Source organism: Tenrec ecaudatus, chromosome 15 (assembly GCF_050624435.1).
Source record: "Tenrec ecaudatus isolate mTenEca1 chromosome 15, mTenEca1.hap1, whole genome shotgun sequence".
Taxonomy (NCBI): domain Eukaryota; kingdom Metazoa; phylum Chordata; class Mammalia; order Afrosoricida; family Tenrecidae; genus Tenrec; species Tenrec ecaudatus.
The window spans coordinates 42436248-42452784 of NC_134544.1; the positions used below are offsets into that span (position 1 = coordinate 42436248).

At 38.9% G+C, this 16537-nt stretch overlaps 1 protein-coding gene across 1 annotated transcript in view; it reads right to left on the reverse strand.

Moving 5' to 3' along the window:
* Positions 1-16537, reverse strand: part of ASXL3 (ASXL transcriptional regulator 3) — a 205530-nt gene that overhangs the window by 130395 nt on the left and 58598 nt on the right. The gene's annotated exons all lie outside the window — the stretch shown is intronic.

Sequence of the window (16537 nt, forward strand, 5' to 3'; positions counted from 1 at the left end):
TCAACTTTTTGTTTTCAAGACTAAATGAGGCAGCATTAAAATTTCAAATCTTCCATTCTCGGTGTCACAAACATTATTGAAATGTATTCGTGCACTTGGAATGATGTTTATAAAAGTATTATGTTTATATATTGGCTGTGGTAGATTTTACCTTCTTTTTTTGTATTTTGCTTGCCAACTGTTACTTTTCAAGGGCTTGAAATATGCTTTCACTTAATGATAACATAGCCATATACATTTTACTTCTTAATATACTAAAGATCAATAGTTGGTCCAGCCAGTATTGATTAGAAGCCTCGCTTGCCCAACACCTCACCCAAGTGCCTCTTATGGGTTCCACATGCTTATCACAAAATATTCTAAAATAAACCTTTAGGGCCATTAATCTTTGAAACTAGGAATTTCTCAGGTAGAATTGCTATATTTTACTAAAATATTTAAAAGATAGTATAAATCTATTTCTTTCAATAAAAATGCTCCTCTGAAAATTTAACAATTCAATGAAACATCAATTTGCTGAATATCTAGAACATATTTAATAGTGAGTCAACATACACATACATGTATCACGGTCATAAAAGTATGTAAGTACTACAATAGGAAGAACACTCTACAGTATTTTGGGAAGTGCTTGTTCTGTGCCAATGCATAAATATGATTCCATTGAGCTTGGCAGGAAACAAGAACTCTAACAGAAATCTGGTCTAGTACAATGCAGTTAGAACAGGAAGGTAACATGGTAATAGCGTAATATGGTTAGATTTTTCTTTCTCATAAAGATCCTACAAGCCTACAGAACTCATTTCATTAATATCCTTCACAAAAGATTTCTTGCTATTATTTAGTTGGCTCAAGGATACTTAGAGAGTAAAATATGTTCATCTCCCCAGAAATGTCTCTCAGTGAAGAAATTCCCAGTAAGTAATGCCATACATGTGATACTCTATACTATAAAAAAAACATTTTTGTCATTATACTTTATACAAAAGCATAGACAATTTGAAGCTTGCAGTGATTTTGCCAGATTTGTGGAATTTTAATTTAGTATAGCTGTCAGGAAAGCAGACTTCCCGTAGGGACTTGGCGAGAAAATGTTAACACTGCACATGAAATAGAAGCCAATAGATAAAAATGACACAATCCAGACTTAATAAAATTGTCCACTTCACACCAAACTACACACATACCTTTGATTCATAAGGTCTTAATAACTATAATTCTAAGAACTCAGATTTAGGACATAAAAGCATAATACAGGGTTTAAAGAAAACTAAAAATTACTGAACAAGCATAATTTAAAGTAACTATATTTTATATTTTCTTTCTAAGGTATGGCAAACTGAAGGTAATTAGAGAAGATAAATTGGTTATTAAGTAGTCAATTTACTACTATGCTTGCTGAAAATATAGGTGATAAGCTCCTAGTTTCATACAAATAATAAGCTCTGTAAGCATGAACACATTATTAAATTATACTGTTTATTAAGTCAATATATTTAAGATTTATCTTAGAAATATTTTCAAATGTGTAATTTGAAATCCACAGTCACATGACAATTTATCCCCAAAAGTCATACCACTTACGGTAATTTCCCCCCAATTTTCCCAATCTCTATGAAAGTTGTTTTACTTTAAACTGTATGTACAGCACTGCCAGGTGTCAAATAACCCACTCAAGTACTCCTTAACCAGTCATCTAGTTTTCAGCATATCACTGGCACTTCTTACAGAAAAAAAATCACACTTCTAATACTTTCAAATTTATTTAAACATGATAAAGTATTAGTAGCCTGAGAGTCAAATGAGTATAAAAATAATTTACTCAATGCACAATGTACATGAAAAGCATATTTTAAAACCTTGCTTATAACTAACTATCTTAGTGCTACTATTCACTCTGAACTCAGCAACATGGAAAAATACTTTCCTAAAGAATATATGGCTGAGAATGTGGATTATGTATCTAGGTTAAAAATGACCACCTTATTATTTTATTTCCCCTTTGACTCATTTAGTTTTTAATATTTCGTGCTTTCTTTTTGGTACAGGTTTTTCTTCTCTATTTTATTTTCTTATTGTTAGCTTTTTTTGTTTCTTTGATTTTCTGTTGTTTTTGTTTGCTTTCCAGTTTATGAAATCTAGGTTGGTTGCTTCTCAACAGGCAGTTACTAGATTACTGGTTTCTTGGGTTATATATAGTAAGGCATGTTGGAGGGAAATGGGGACCTTAAAACAAAGAGCACGAGAAGAAATTGCTTTAGAATCCGTTGTGTAGCGACTGAATAACTCTTCTCCATATGACTCAACTATTGAATCCTATGATATGTGCATAATTCCCCAATAAAACCGTTTTATATATAAAAAAGAAAAGCTTGAATTAACTGCTATTGAGCAGAATAATTTTTAAATAGTATTTATATAACTATATTAGTTTCAGCTTCAGAAAATAAATCTTGATAAGTGCTGTTGATGGGCCTGCTTTAAAAAAATCATAATTGATTCAAAACAATGATCAACAGTGAGCATGTAAGATGATGTATTTTATGTTTGTATTCTTAGAAAACATATAACATTTATTATTCTTAATTTATTTTTAAAATGATTTCTTCACAGTTAAAGCCAAGGCTATCAGTGCAGTCTGAGTTTTAAAGTTAAAAAATTTCAATCAGTATTTTTGCAGTCATGGGCATCAATATTTTCACACACTGCCTCATGCATGTAAGCACACCCCCAAGGCAATCTTTGAAATATCAAGTTACTTACTTCCTAACAAGATGAATTGGGAGAACCACGATATTCCAGTTTATGAAAGAGAAAGGAAGAAACAGAAAGAAAGAAAATAAAGTTAGTTGTCCAACTAAAAGCACAATTTTCCTTCTTATCATTTCAAAATACAAAGACTAGAAAACACGTCCAATTGTTGGATTTGGCTGCCAGTGGGGAAGTGGGTTGGGGGGGACGTTGGATTGAAGCAAAGGGGATTTCCTACTCCTCCTACTAATATTTCTATAATGTTTCCACTTTGTTCGCAATGCACATCCATTCACATATTAATTACTCAAAACTCAAGGTAGTGTCAGCCCCTCTCCCTTCAATTCGTTTCATTCTCCCATTCCTGCACTTCCGCTCTCTGACACCTGCTGGGGTAGGTAGACCACTTACTCTACTTTTTTGACCACAGATTTCAGAGTGGTGGAACATTTCTGGTTTGTTTTCACTTCCCATATCGCCTGAAGCAGAATGGGTAGAGTTTGGAGGCAGGGGAGCAGGTACAATTTATACTGTCTAGACATCAAAGAACCCCGAGAGGTGCTGGGCAGAACCCCAGCACTGTGAGAAATAGAAACACCAGTGCTTTCTCTCATCAGATTGTTAATGGAACACAGGGAATTTTACTAACAGGGAGCACTCAGTGAGAGGAATGGATGGCTTATCCATTTTACTAATTCTCCAAACCAAGAAGACTATGTGGTGGATACAATTGGACGAATCCTAGGACATAGAAAAAAAATATCATCACTGTGGACCTGCAGTTTGCTGTCTACAGGACAATGATGCTTAATAAGATATTTAGGTAATCTAAATTTTTTTACTATTTTATGTTTCCAGTATCTCTTGCTTAATAGAATTCTGCAGTGAAAGCAATTTCCTGGAAATATTTTGAGATCTCATTTTCTTCATTTTTAAAATCATTTTATTGGGGGCTCGTTCAACTCTTACCACAATCCATCCATCGATCCACTGTGTCAAGGACATTTGCCCATTTTCAAAACATTGTTGCCCTCATTTTCAAAACATTTTCTTTCTACTAGAGCCTATGATTAAATCCCATTTGCTAAATATGTTACCCACATTACATATATCCAAAAATTCAACAGTTCCAAAGAAATCATCAAGCACCAGTATTAAGTTATTGTGCTAGTGATATTAATTTAACTAAATAAAAACAAACATTCACTAGTCATTCAAAAAGAAAGGAACGAATAATAGCACCTTGTCAATATGTGCAGGATGGCTAGATTGGGTAAAACATCTCACTGTGTACCAGGATATATTGTGAAGAGAAATTATCACAGATCCTGGGAAGTAGGTAAGGTTTTCCTTCTTGAACATGGACCTTTGTATTCACTAAGTAGAAATTTAATTTTATTCGGGTTTTTGTACTTAATATATTTTACACCTCTACATTTTTCTTAATGACTACTATACCATTGGAATAATGTCTTTATTTAGATATTGAATGCCCCTATTTGTCGCACTGAGAAGGATATGTAGAAATTAAGGAGGAGAATATACTCGTCCCATTGAATGAGGATGAATCAAATTCTCATATGTACTCGGGGTGTGTTACTTGCTGTATTAGAAACCTACTTCATGGAAGGACCCTTGGTGACATAAAAGGTTATGCTGTGGGCTGCTAGCCATAAGGTTGACAGTTTGAAACTACCCTGAGCTCTGCAGAAGATGAAGCTTTCTAATCCTGTAAAGAGTTATAGTCTCAGAAATGCACAGGACCAGATCTACTGTCCTATAGAGCCATCGAACTCAGAATTGACTCAATGGCAGTCAGTGAGTTGATTTTAAAAAAAAATCACAGCCAAACAAACCTATTAATCTTGGGAAATATTCCTGGTGGTCAGGAACTCCCTAAAATGAGTGGAAATAAAACCAAAGTCCTTTGCAGGTCTTCTCAATAAACCCAGCACATAAAATATTCACTGGAAAAGTGACCTATAGGAGGCTTGAAAATTGATATTGATGAAAAGAATAGTGTCTCAAACTTCATAGCCCCACTAAGAAGAGCAGCAACAAACATTTGTTTTAAGCCCACTGGCCATTTAATCACCATATGAGAAATCACAAAGATTAGAGTTCAGGAGCATATAAGTAGAAATGACTAACCCACTCAAATAACAAGTCATATATAAAATTTAGATATTGCGCAGATTTCTAGAGGAAGAATGGGACCTTTAATACCCAACACGTTTCTAAGGCAAAGTCAGAAATGTAACGCTGGCCCTCCTTTATCAAGTAGGGAGGAATACTGAAGCATGAAATAAATTGCCAAATGGCATACACTCTACAATTTGCAATGGCTACATTTTGAGACCATTTCAGACTTTCAACTTTAACAAGCAGTCCTGGATATCTTGAACAATACAAAAATACATTTTTCATCAAATATAAACAAACATGTGAACACAGATATTACATCTACTCTACAGACACTACCAAAACGTGTTTAGTCATCGTTAGTGAGTCACAGACATACTCATTCACTGGCACGGAACTGATTCTGACTCATAACAGTCCTCTAGAAGCATTCCAAGGCTGTGTAAATTTGGGGGTGGAGCAGACAGTCTCATTTCTCTACCTCTGAGGGTCTTGGCAGGTTTGAACTGTCAGCCTAGCAGTTAGCAGCCAACGCTTACCATCATCCCCACCAGCACCCTTCTAAAGGCACTAACGTGGCTTTCTGTTTTAGGAGGCATGTATTTCAGAGCCCAAACCAAGGGTAAGTGCTCTGCTCGTGCTGCCAGGTAAGCCTTAGGCTCTTAACCACAGGGTTGGCGGTTCAAAACGGCAGTTACTCTGGGGGAGAAAGTTGAAGCTATCTGCTCACCTGAAGACTGTTGCCCCACAATGGATTATACATGTGGATGTTGTTGAATGGGAGAATGTTTTGCTGCATATATTTTGCCACAATTAAAAAATAATAATTATGCTAATAACAGTGAATAAATGGAAAAAGAAAAGTTTCTAAAATTGATTGTGGTAATGATTGTACAATTCTCGACATGATTGAACTATTGAATTATACGATATGTGAATTAAATGCCAAAAAAACCCTTCCCCCCTCCCCCGATTTTAAATAAATTAATTAAAAGGTTCTAAAAAAGAGAATTGCAGCCCCAGAAACCCTATAGAGGGTCACTGTGGGTTGGAATAACCTCCATGGCCACGGGTTCTGGATAAGGAAATTAAGGTCCCCTGATGTACTGGATTACATGACAGGCTGCTAACCATCAGGTGAGCAGTTCGAAACCACCAGCTGCTCTGCAGGCGAAAAGTGAGGCCTTTTGTTCCCATGAAGATTTACAGGCTCACCAACCCAAATGTATAGATCTAATCTGTCCTGTATAGAGCCTATGAGTCCAAAGGTATTGGCTGTCAGCGAGTTTGGTTTACAGAGCACGGTACAAGCGCTCAGCTGTTAACCAGAACATTACAATTCAAAACCCACTCCCAGATCCTCGGTGGCAGTTCAGACCTGGTGGTCTGCTCCCCCAGGGATGATCACCTAGGAAACCCTAAAGGAAGGCCGCCTCTGTGTGACACAGGGTGGCCTTGAGTCGGGAGTGGATGCACAACAACGTAAGGAAAATTAAGACATAGCTCTACAGACATATAAAACCAAAGCAATATGGATGAACTTTGTAAAGACCTCTTACTAAAATAGGAGGTGAAGTGTTCATCTTCTATAATGCACATCCAGGAAAGAACACTGCATATATAGGTGGATACTGGCCCCTTTTCTCCCACAATTATGGCGTCACCCCATGACCCAGTGGTGCTGCTATAGATAGGAAAGGCAACAGACTATAATACGCAAAGGGGGTAACAAAGAGTTAGCCTATCAGACTGGCTTCACTGCAGGCCACAACTGTTTACCAGCTGTGTGACTTAAACACAATTAACAAAGGTGACTATTTAATATAATACTATTCTGAAAAGTCACTGAACTAATACACCTTAAACATTTAGAATCATGTTCTGACATGTGGTTAAGTGTTTAAAAAATGTAAACCTCTGAAAATATTTTAATTACTATCAAAGTCTAGCACAGTAATGGATGGCAAAGGAAAGAAATTAACATTGCATCACTTGTTCAAGTGATTAGTTCAGTTACAATTGTATTTAATTTATTCTTATTTCCTTTCCTCCTCATTAGCAAAGAATGGATGCATCCCTCTTCCAAGTCTTTCACATGTGAATGATACTCCCTGAGTATATTAAAAGAACACTGTTAATAATAAATATCCTGCTTAGCATAGTTCTTGAGCACATAGGTTACCACAGAATCGGAAGCTAAACCCACCAGCCTGTCGCTGGAAGAAATGGGTCCCTTCACTCTTATCAAGGTCTCTGCCTTAGAAACCCAAGAAGGCAACGGTTCCACTTGGTCCATAGGATGATTGGGAGTCGGAAGTCACTCACCAGAAGTGGATTTCATAGTATGCCCAGGTTCTCTCTGCTATTACCTCTATCCCTCACAGTTACCACAAAATACAAAGGTGGTTTCAAAAGGTTATGGAAAAAAATCTTTTTTTTCCTTTTAATTCATACTAACATGATTCTTAGTACTGCGATCCAGAAGAGAAGAACCAAGTCAGGTGACAACTAAGTGGCAGAACTGGAGTTAAAGTTTTAATCTGGTACCCAAACCAACCTTTTCCAATAAACTACATTCTCCTCCATTTGATTTATTTTGGTTGCTAAGGGAAAATAGTATCACTGCTAAAGGAAACAACTAGTAAATAACAAAAAACCAGAAACTACTAAATGCTCAGGTGGGTGGCTCCGTCTCCTCTCAACACTGCCTACAATCATGCCTTCCTTCCCTAGGGCAGATTTCCAAGTCATCCACAGCGAGGTTGGAGAAGATGCTTCTGCTAAGATCCAGGACAACTAAGGAAGAAAGGACTTTGAAGGAATATGGGAGTGAATTCAAATCTACAACTGAGGGGACTCTTGATAGAATCGTATTACTAAAAGGCAACACCTTCCAGTCACTGGCCATACACGTATTCACTGGGTACATAATATCACTCTCGGGCTATTCTTGACGTTAATTTGTACCTTGAAATTGGTTTGCACACAATAGAAATCTACGCTCGGCTGAATGGCAGCCCTTGAGTGCACAGGCAAGGGCAAGGATTAAGGAGAAAGGCAGTCTTAGAGCACTTTGTACAAGAGGAGAAAGCCATTTGGAATATAAAGCTTATCCTTCACTTTCATTGAGCAGCTAAGGAAGACATGATCGTGTGCCCATATCTTGTCAACTCCAGTGCAGAGGCAGAATACCTATGGCAAGAGGTGGCTCTTTGAGTCTTTATAATTTATTGCTCTACTCTAATAAACTCAAGGAGAGTGTTTCCAATTAAACTCTCCCCCCAGCACCCCCAAGAATGAATCTTCCAAAAGAATACTGTAAATTTCATTTATTAAAGACATTGTAGTTACATGTGCTATGATAAATCAGTTTTGTATTAAAATGCACACGTCTACAACGGGACTTCAAAATGTTTATTGGGGAAAATTTAAGAGAAAGGTGAAAAAAATTCCACGACCTTCTAAAAATGCCCTCGTCTACTCGACTGGTAGCTATGCATAGTCCTCAGCTTGTCCTGCTATCCTCAGGTGTCTTGTGGTTGATCCCAACCCACGCCAACCCGAGGGTGCGGGGTCAAGAGTGAGCCAGAGAGTTCTCAAGGCTCGGATCCGACAGGTCTGCAAAGTGAATAAAACTGCATTCCTGAAGTGCGTTTGATGGGATGTTAGTCCCAAGAGATGACCAGAAACGAAAAGAGCCTACCAAATGAGCTTGGGAAAAGCAGCATAGTGTGTTCTTGTGCAAACACCTCCACTCATGTTGACAGTGCATGTTAAAGCCTGTGACATCAAACAAGAAGTCCTTCTGTCAAGAAACCTGCTGAAGCTCAATGTTTCCTAAACATATAGGATGATGAAGGCATCCTCCCACCATGACACTTATTAACCAAGAAATAAACTTAGGGAAACACAACTGCCCTATCTTCATAAGAGTAGGACCATTACAAAAGCACACCTCGCATTCATCACTCCCACGAAGCCTTATTTTCATGAGTCACATGTTCAATCACAAAACAAACAGTATTTTTTCTATTGATAAAAACAATGTGGCGATGATTATTTTGCCATGTGTAAATTCGCCAAATTGAAAATGAAACCTAATTTTGGTGTTCAGTGTCTATGTAGGAATTTTAAATAGCGTTTGCAATAATAGCATATTGCAAATTATATCCACACATAACGGAAAACAGTATGCCTTTGCAATGTAATATTATTCACCAGGTGATACGCTCAACATAAAGATCTTGTTCATCCTTCCCGCCCTGCACATCTTCCCCTTGATCCCCAGTTAACCTCCTAATGCCTCATCACCCAAAGTGGAAACATCTCTCAGACTACTCCCATGACTCTGCTTGCACAGAGACTCCACAGGTTCGTCTTTGAATCTTCACTTACACATCCTCACACTCTAATCTCATCTTTCCTTCACAAAAGGAGCATGCTACAGAGAGCTCCGAGCTCTTCTGCCTTCCAGGTCTCCCTGGGCTAATTCAGTTGCACCTGGTGAAAGAGCCATTTTCCCAAGTAGCAATTGCCCCTGTGCACTGGCCAGACCAGGCACAAGTTCTGGTGTTTGTTTGTTTATTGGTCTTATTCTTTTTTTAATCAGTGGTTCCACTGCCTTCCAGTGAAGCATAAAAGCTGGCATGAAGGACAGTCTACAATTTACCTGAGACCTACCTCAGCTTCTCCTTCAGGCTCCCCTAAAATCCAATCCTCATCAATCAATCACTCTGCTTCCTAGGATTCCCATCTCTGTCTTTCGCTCCTAAGAAAACAGCCTGTCTGCCATGACCTCTCAGCTCTGCTGTGCTCCTGTGTGCCATTCAAGTTAAATGTTGTGATCCCAGGTTTTCTCCTTTCCTTCAGAACACGGGTTCCCCAATTTATTTGATCAACTGCCCGCTTTCCAGGGAAGAAAATATTGCTCAGCACCCACCTCCACCTCCTCCCCGCAGCAATTAAACACTTCCTTGGATGCTACAGTCATCATCCCAGAGAAAGTGTAGGTACCTGCCTGTGCAGCTCTCCCCTCTCCTCCGCGCCCCACCATCGACCCCACTGCCACTCCACATCGGCCTCTTTGAGAAGTGCTGTTTTAGAGGAATCTGAAAACTAGCTTATCTTTTCATGGTTTCTTTCCACCAAAATGGTTCATGTATCGAACTTTTCAATGCTTCTTGCATTCATTCAACAAGTTAGGAATCTCTGGAGTGATAGAAGAGCATTTCACTTACCTTTGAATTTTTGGCCCACCCAAGCTGTGCCCATTTACTCAAAAGGTGCTCTTGGGATTAATGTACTCATGACAAAGATGTTACCAGCACAGATGGGTGGACCAAAAGCAGCTGCAATGAATAACGCCAACATCCTTTTAAAAAGCATAACTATTCGTGAATCAGTCGTGTCTGACAACCACTCTACATATAAACATTGAAATGGCCATCCTATATTAGCAAGGCCTGCATTTGTTACTTTGACTGGTCAAACAGGCACGGCTGGGGGGGGAGGGGAGGGAGTGATATGTGTTTGGGCTGCTAACTGCAAGGTCAGCAGTTCAGAAAGAGCAGCTAGTGCCACAGAAAAGGATATGGTTTTCTGCTTGCATAGACTTATAGAGTCAAAAACCCTGGAGGCAGCTCTGCCATTCTACCAGGTCACAACCGTCAGTGAAAGCCCTAGCTACCAACCACAAATTCGGTGGTTCAAATCCACCAGCTGCTCAGAGGGAGAAAATGGAGGCCATCTGCTCCCCCAATTTGCAGCTTGGAAATTCCATATAATCATCATGACTCAATCAAATTGATGGCAGTGCGTATGAGTTTTGTTCTGTTTTTCATAGTCAATGTGGCTGCATAGTAGCCATCAAAGAAAATATCCTGACTCGCAGTGGGCGAGTTTCTCATCCAAGCTAGCCAAATACTCTTGTTTACTTTGAGAAACACTGCTTTTGAGCAAGTTTCATGGGCACCCTGACTGGTGAAATGGTAGGTATTTGGCTACATTTGGGGGAATTAATAAAGGGAAATAAAAGAGCAAACAATCTTTTCCACGGGAACATCAAATTTAATGATCAAAGAGAGGAGAGACCAGAGTTGCCAATGTCACCCCTGCCTTTCTAAGGATGGAGCTGGGGGAGGCAGGGGGGGGGGAGGAGGAGGGAATAAGTCCTGACAGAGGAAGGCAGGGTAAAACATGAAATGAGAATAAAAATGGTGTGATGATCTAATGAACTTCTGGATTGTCTAGTCATGATGCAGATCAATCTATTGGATGCCCAAGTCAAGTAAGCCAATAAATCTTCGTGCTTCTTTTACCTTTGTCACTTGAGTAATAGCTTAGGTGACTTGTGCGAGCTTATTCCATTTTCCAGACATCAATTTCCTCATCTGTAAAATGATGAGTTTGAAAATAGATATGCTTTAAGGCTCTACTAATTCTGCATTGTGTAATGACTTGATGAATAGCATACTATCCATTCTAACTGAACTACCTCGTAATGCCATCTTCCTGCTCTCCCCCCAGTCACTTGCTAGGATCCCCCGTCACCACCTAGACAGAACTTATGAGTTCTCTTGTGGACAGCAATCTTCTCGTAACCTCTGCAGGTGTGAGAGCCTACATGACTACCAGCGCTCTGAGAACGGAAACTCTCTTACTCTTCTTTGTGTTCCTCTTTAGGGTCCTGCCCAAACACTGAGAAAGCACGCAAAGGCCTGCTGAGAAGCCAGCATTTCAAAATAACAAAATGTGAAGTCTGACAATATCAAGTAGCAATGAGAAAATCCAGAAGCAGAAACTCTGGAAATCTTTGGTGAGAATACGATTTAAGCTATTTAGTAATATCCAGTGAACAAGGGGGTGAGGGCTGAAAGGAAGTGCACGTGTTCCCCAGGTCAGCAATTCCACCTTTCATGGCTGATGTCAGAAAAGCACACAGAGACATGTGTGATTGAAAACAGAAAGAACCTAATTATCCAGCAATGGAATGTAGCTATATACATAAATATACTTTTAGATATGGATCTGTGTATTCATATTAAAAGTAAAAACCCAGAGCTCCAGTAATACACAGCAAATTCATGTCACTGCTTGCCTCTGAGGAGAAAGAGAAAGAAATCAAAGAAACCTCAGATTTTCTACTGAACTGTACTTTAAAGAAATCTTAAGCAACTGTGATAACATGTTCACAACTCTTCATTCTAGTTGGTGTTTGTTGGCATATGGGTACTGTGCTTTATTTTCAAAAAGTTCCAAAGCAGAGAAAAATGAGTGCTACCGGGGTTTTTTTTTATTCCAAATTTGGCTTCTCTCTAACGCTACTAGGTTCTCCCCACAATTCAACTGTATTAAAAGTGTTTAAACATTTGAATGCAAAAATACAATAGCGTAAAACATCAGGGGCTAGATTCCTCAGATATCGTTTTGTTGTTGTTGTTAATTTTATGTATACATATTTTTAATTCTGGTCTCTAATTTTATTGTGAATTGGGTCAAGGTTTACAGATCTGATCAGTTTTCCATTAAACAATTCATACACATGCTATTTTATGTCATTGACCACAATCCCTACAATGTGAAAGGATGTTTTCAAACTTTAATGGCTCCTTCAAAATTTATCTCCCTCACCTAAGGAGGCCGATGGAACAAACCGTTTGCCATCAGCTAAATTTGGCAGTTACGATATGCACCCAATGACTTCACAAAAGAAAGAGCTGGCAATATACTTCAATACAGGTGACTGCCAAGAAAGCTCTATGGAGGAGCAGCTCTACTCTGTCATACAGGAGCCTTCATGAGTCCGAGGTCACGGAAGAGCAGCAAAATCTTTATCATTTTTTGCTAATAAAACCAGGGAATAGAGAGTAAGAAGGCATTCTAGAAAGAGCAAGCCACATGAAAACGTGACAGGTGGACAGAACTGAATGTGGTACACAAGAGGATGGTTTGGTCTTTCCAGAGCAGGGGTTGAAGAGAAAAGGCACGGTATGAGAATCTAAGGGGAAGATAAGCGCCATCTCATCTTCATGCGATCCAGTTGATTCCATTGAACAGAACAGAAGCGCCCCTTTGAGTTTCCAAAGCTGCACATTTGTATGGGAGCAGAAAGCCTCGTCTATCCCCTGAAGAACTCCAAACAGGTCTGAATTGCTGATCCTGCAAGTAATATCATAAAAGATTCCCCGCCCTAAAGCCTATCCTGACTCACAGCAATGCTATGAGACAGGGTAGAACAGTCGCTGTGGGGTTCCAAGACTGTACTTCATTACAGGAGTAAAAAGCCCAATCTTTCTCCCACAGAGTGGCTTGTAGTTTAGAACTACTCACTTGGGGGATTTGCAGCCCAACTCACTACGTCACTAGGGCTTCTCCACAGTATCAGAGGGGTTGGGGGGCCACAGCTAACGTGTTACACTTCATCCAGGAGATGATGGAGAACATCAAAGGAATGTAAGGGGGATCTGCCTTTGTCCCCATGAGCATGAGGATACGCTTACAATGAAGAAAGCTTACACCTAGACAGCAAATCGATTCGAATCGGACTCTAATGGTCTGCAGAATAGATAAGACAACAAAGGTCTCCCCAGAGCAAGAATGGAAGGGGCAAAAATATGGCATCCAGAAAGGAAGGAAAATGCCAGGTGAACTTGGGAGCTGACTGTATATATGAGATTATGCGGGTGGGTGGCTGAGGGTGAACAATCAAGTCAGAAGACAATGCAACCTGGGGTGGTTTGCAGATGAAGGTGGTGAATTTTGGATTTACGTTACTTATTCAAAAGTAAGCATTTAGAATTCTGCTTGTGCACACATGTCACAAGAGAAACACTAGGGAACCGTTAGGATGTTGATGGTCTTTACAACCCTGATAGACACAATTGTAGAGGAAGACGAGAAACAGGACTGCCTTGACTTTATCAGATTCCTAAAGTTGGAAACCTGTAGGAAAACGTATTCCTAAGGTGACAAAAGGGGGGTGGGGTGGGGAGAAACAAATGCCCATGGAGGATTCCTTGACAAGCCTAAGAGCTGTAATGCTGATGGCCATTCAAGACTGTGTCAGAAGATTGAGTCAACCTCCCTTCGCAGTTCCAGAGACAGCGTTAGCTAGAGCTTCATGCCAGCAGGAGTCCTTCTTCTAAACACATTTTTTCTTTTAAAAAACAATATACTGAAGAAACATTACTAATATCTGCCAATTAAAGACTTCACCCCAAATCCCAACTCATTAGCACAGTTGAGCCTTGAAAATGTTCACGAAGTTCACTTTTCTAGTGTGTTTAAAATTTATAGTAACTTACATAAATGTGGAATCAAATGTTTATTTAATCTTGAACCTTTCGTCATACCATATTACATATATTATCACCTATAACAAGTGTTATCTCTTCACCAAAAGGTTAGCAGTTCCAACCCACCAGTCTTTCTGAGGAAGAAAGATGTGGTAGTCTGCTTCAGGAAACATTACAGTCTGTCCTACAGGGTTTCTATACATTGGGATCAACTAAATGTCAAAGAGTTTGAGTTTGTTTGTTTGTTTAAAGCTAAAAATAGTTTATCTGGTACCATGGATGTATGGCTTGTAATAAGAGCAGTAAGAGTACCCAATAAAAATGATTGCTCTAGTTCTTGAATGCTTCTTCCCCCCACAATCATCATCCCAATTCTATCTTACAAATCCGGCTGAACCGGAGGATGTACACTGGCACAGATAGGAACTGGAAACACAGTGAGAGTGAGTGGCGATACCGGAAGGGTGGAGGGAAAGTGAGGGAGAAAGGGGAAACAGATTATAAGGATCTACATATAACCTCCTCCCTAGGGGATGAAGAAGTGTGTGAAGGGAGACATTGGATGGTGTAAGATATGACAAAATAATTTATAAATTATCAAGAGTTCATGGGGGAGAGGGGAGAGAGGGGCAAAATGAGGAGCTGATACCAAGGGCTCAAGTAGAAAGCAAATGTTTTGAGAATGATGATGGCTACATATGTACAAATGTACATGAAACAATGGATGGATGTATAGATTGTGATAAGCCATATGAGCCCCCAATAAAATGATTTTAAAATGATTAAAATAAATAAATTGACACGTAAAAAAATACTTTATCAACTTATTTGAGCCCAATCATGTTTCTACCTGAGAGTGTAATAGAATTACTAGGGGAATTAAGAGGAAACAGTACAAGTGCCTGGGGCCAATTTAAAAAAATCCAAACCTCTTGCCACTGATTGTAAGCCAAAGTGCAGTGATCCAACAGGATGGCGGAGAACAGAACTGTTCTCCAGGGTTTCTAAGGCTCGAATCTAATGCATCCAAATGCTCACTGCTCCATTTTTCCTCCACAGAATGGCTGGGGGCAGGGGGAGGGCAGGGGTCAACCCGCAGACTTCACCAGGGCTTCTTCCAACCAACGCCATACCTACTAAATTATTAAAACAAAACAAAAACAGCACCACCTCGGGTGGAGGCCTAGTCACAAGCATTTTCTTATATGCCTCCAAATAATTCTAGTATGCAGGAAAACTTGAAAAGTTTTCCTTAAAAGTATGTCCTTTGTCATTGAAATAACAGTAAGAAGAGTACCTTAGTGCAATATTTTTGCATATTAATAATACTTTCTTAAGATAGGGCTGAAAAAGTGGCATTAGGCCACAGATGGAAATGATTAATGACTTTTTGCAAAAACTGCCAAATGGCTTTTCAAATCAGTGGCTTTAGTTTACACTCTCACCACTAGCACATACACAGGAAGCATTAAATGGAGTCAGGGTTAAGTGCATAGACTGATTAATTTATTATGTAAAGGAAAATAAACTAAAAACCAACAATTAATTCCCAATGGTTAGTTTTATGTGAATGTCTAGGGTTTGCTGTGTATTTGTTTATTCTTCAGCTTTATGCTAAAGCTAAAACAGAATTCCTCTGCTCATGTTGCTTTAACTTCGATGCTACAGGTTTTGCATGTTTTTTACAAAACCATTCAGTGTAATTCCTAAAAATATTTCTTCATCAGCTGACTGTCACTTAATGTGGTTTTTGTATGTGTGTGTTTTATGTAGACACGTAAAATTTTGTCATCAATTATGTCCATCTTTTCTTTTCAAGTACTAACTATAAAAAGTCATTTCCCTGGCTAAGCTGGATTTAAATTCTCAAATTCAAAATTCTTCTATATTACGTCCAATGATATAACTTTTTTATATCTAAATTTTCAGGTGTTCTGTGTTTACAGTCTATGTTCCTCCATGTAAAACAAATTATAACAGTCTATGTTCAATAAGCACTAATGTTTAATAAACATTATTTTGAAGAACTCTCTCTGGTTTGGAAAGGAAGGGAAAGTAAACCCGAGCCCCTTGTCCATTATTGAATCCCTGACTCATCCTCCTTTCCTGTACTGCAGGAGAGTCTGGTTCCATGCATTTGAAATTCCTTGATCAGCAAAATGTCAAAAAAAATTTCACTCAAAACTTTGCTGGCTGTGGGGAAATTTTTTACCATTAAATGTTTGATAAAGAAAATATCTAAAATAAACCAACCACTACTACTATGATTGACATTCATATCACAGGCCAGATGTCAATTTAATTTGGTTTTCCTCATCTCTTCATCTACCTCCTCCTTTTTTTCCCTCCTC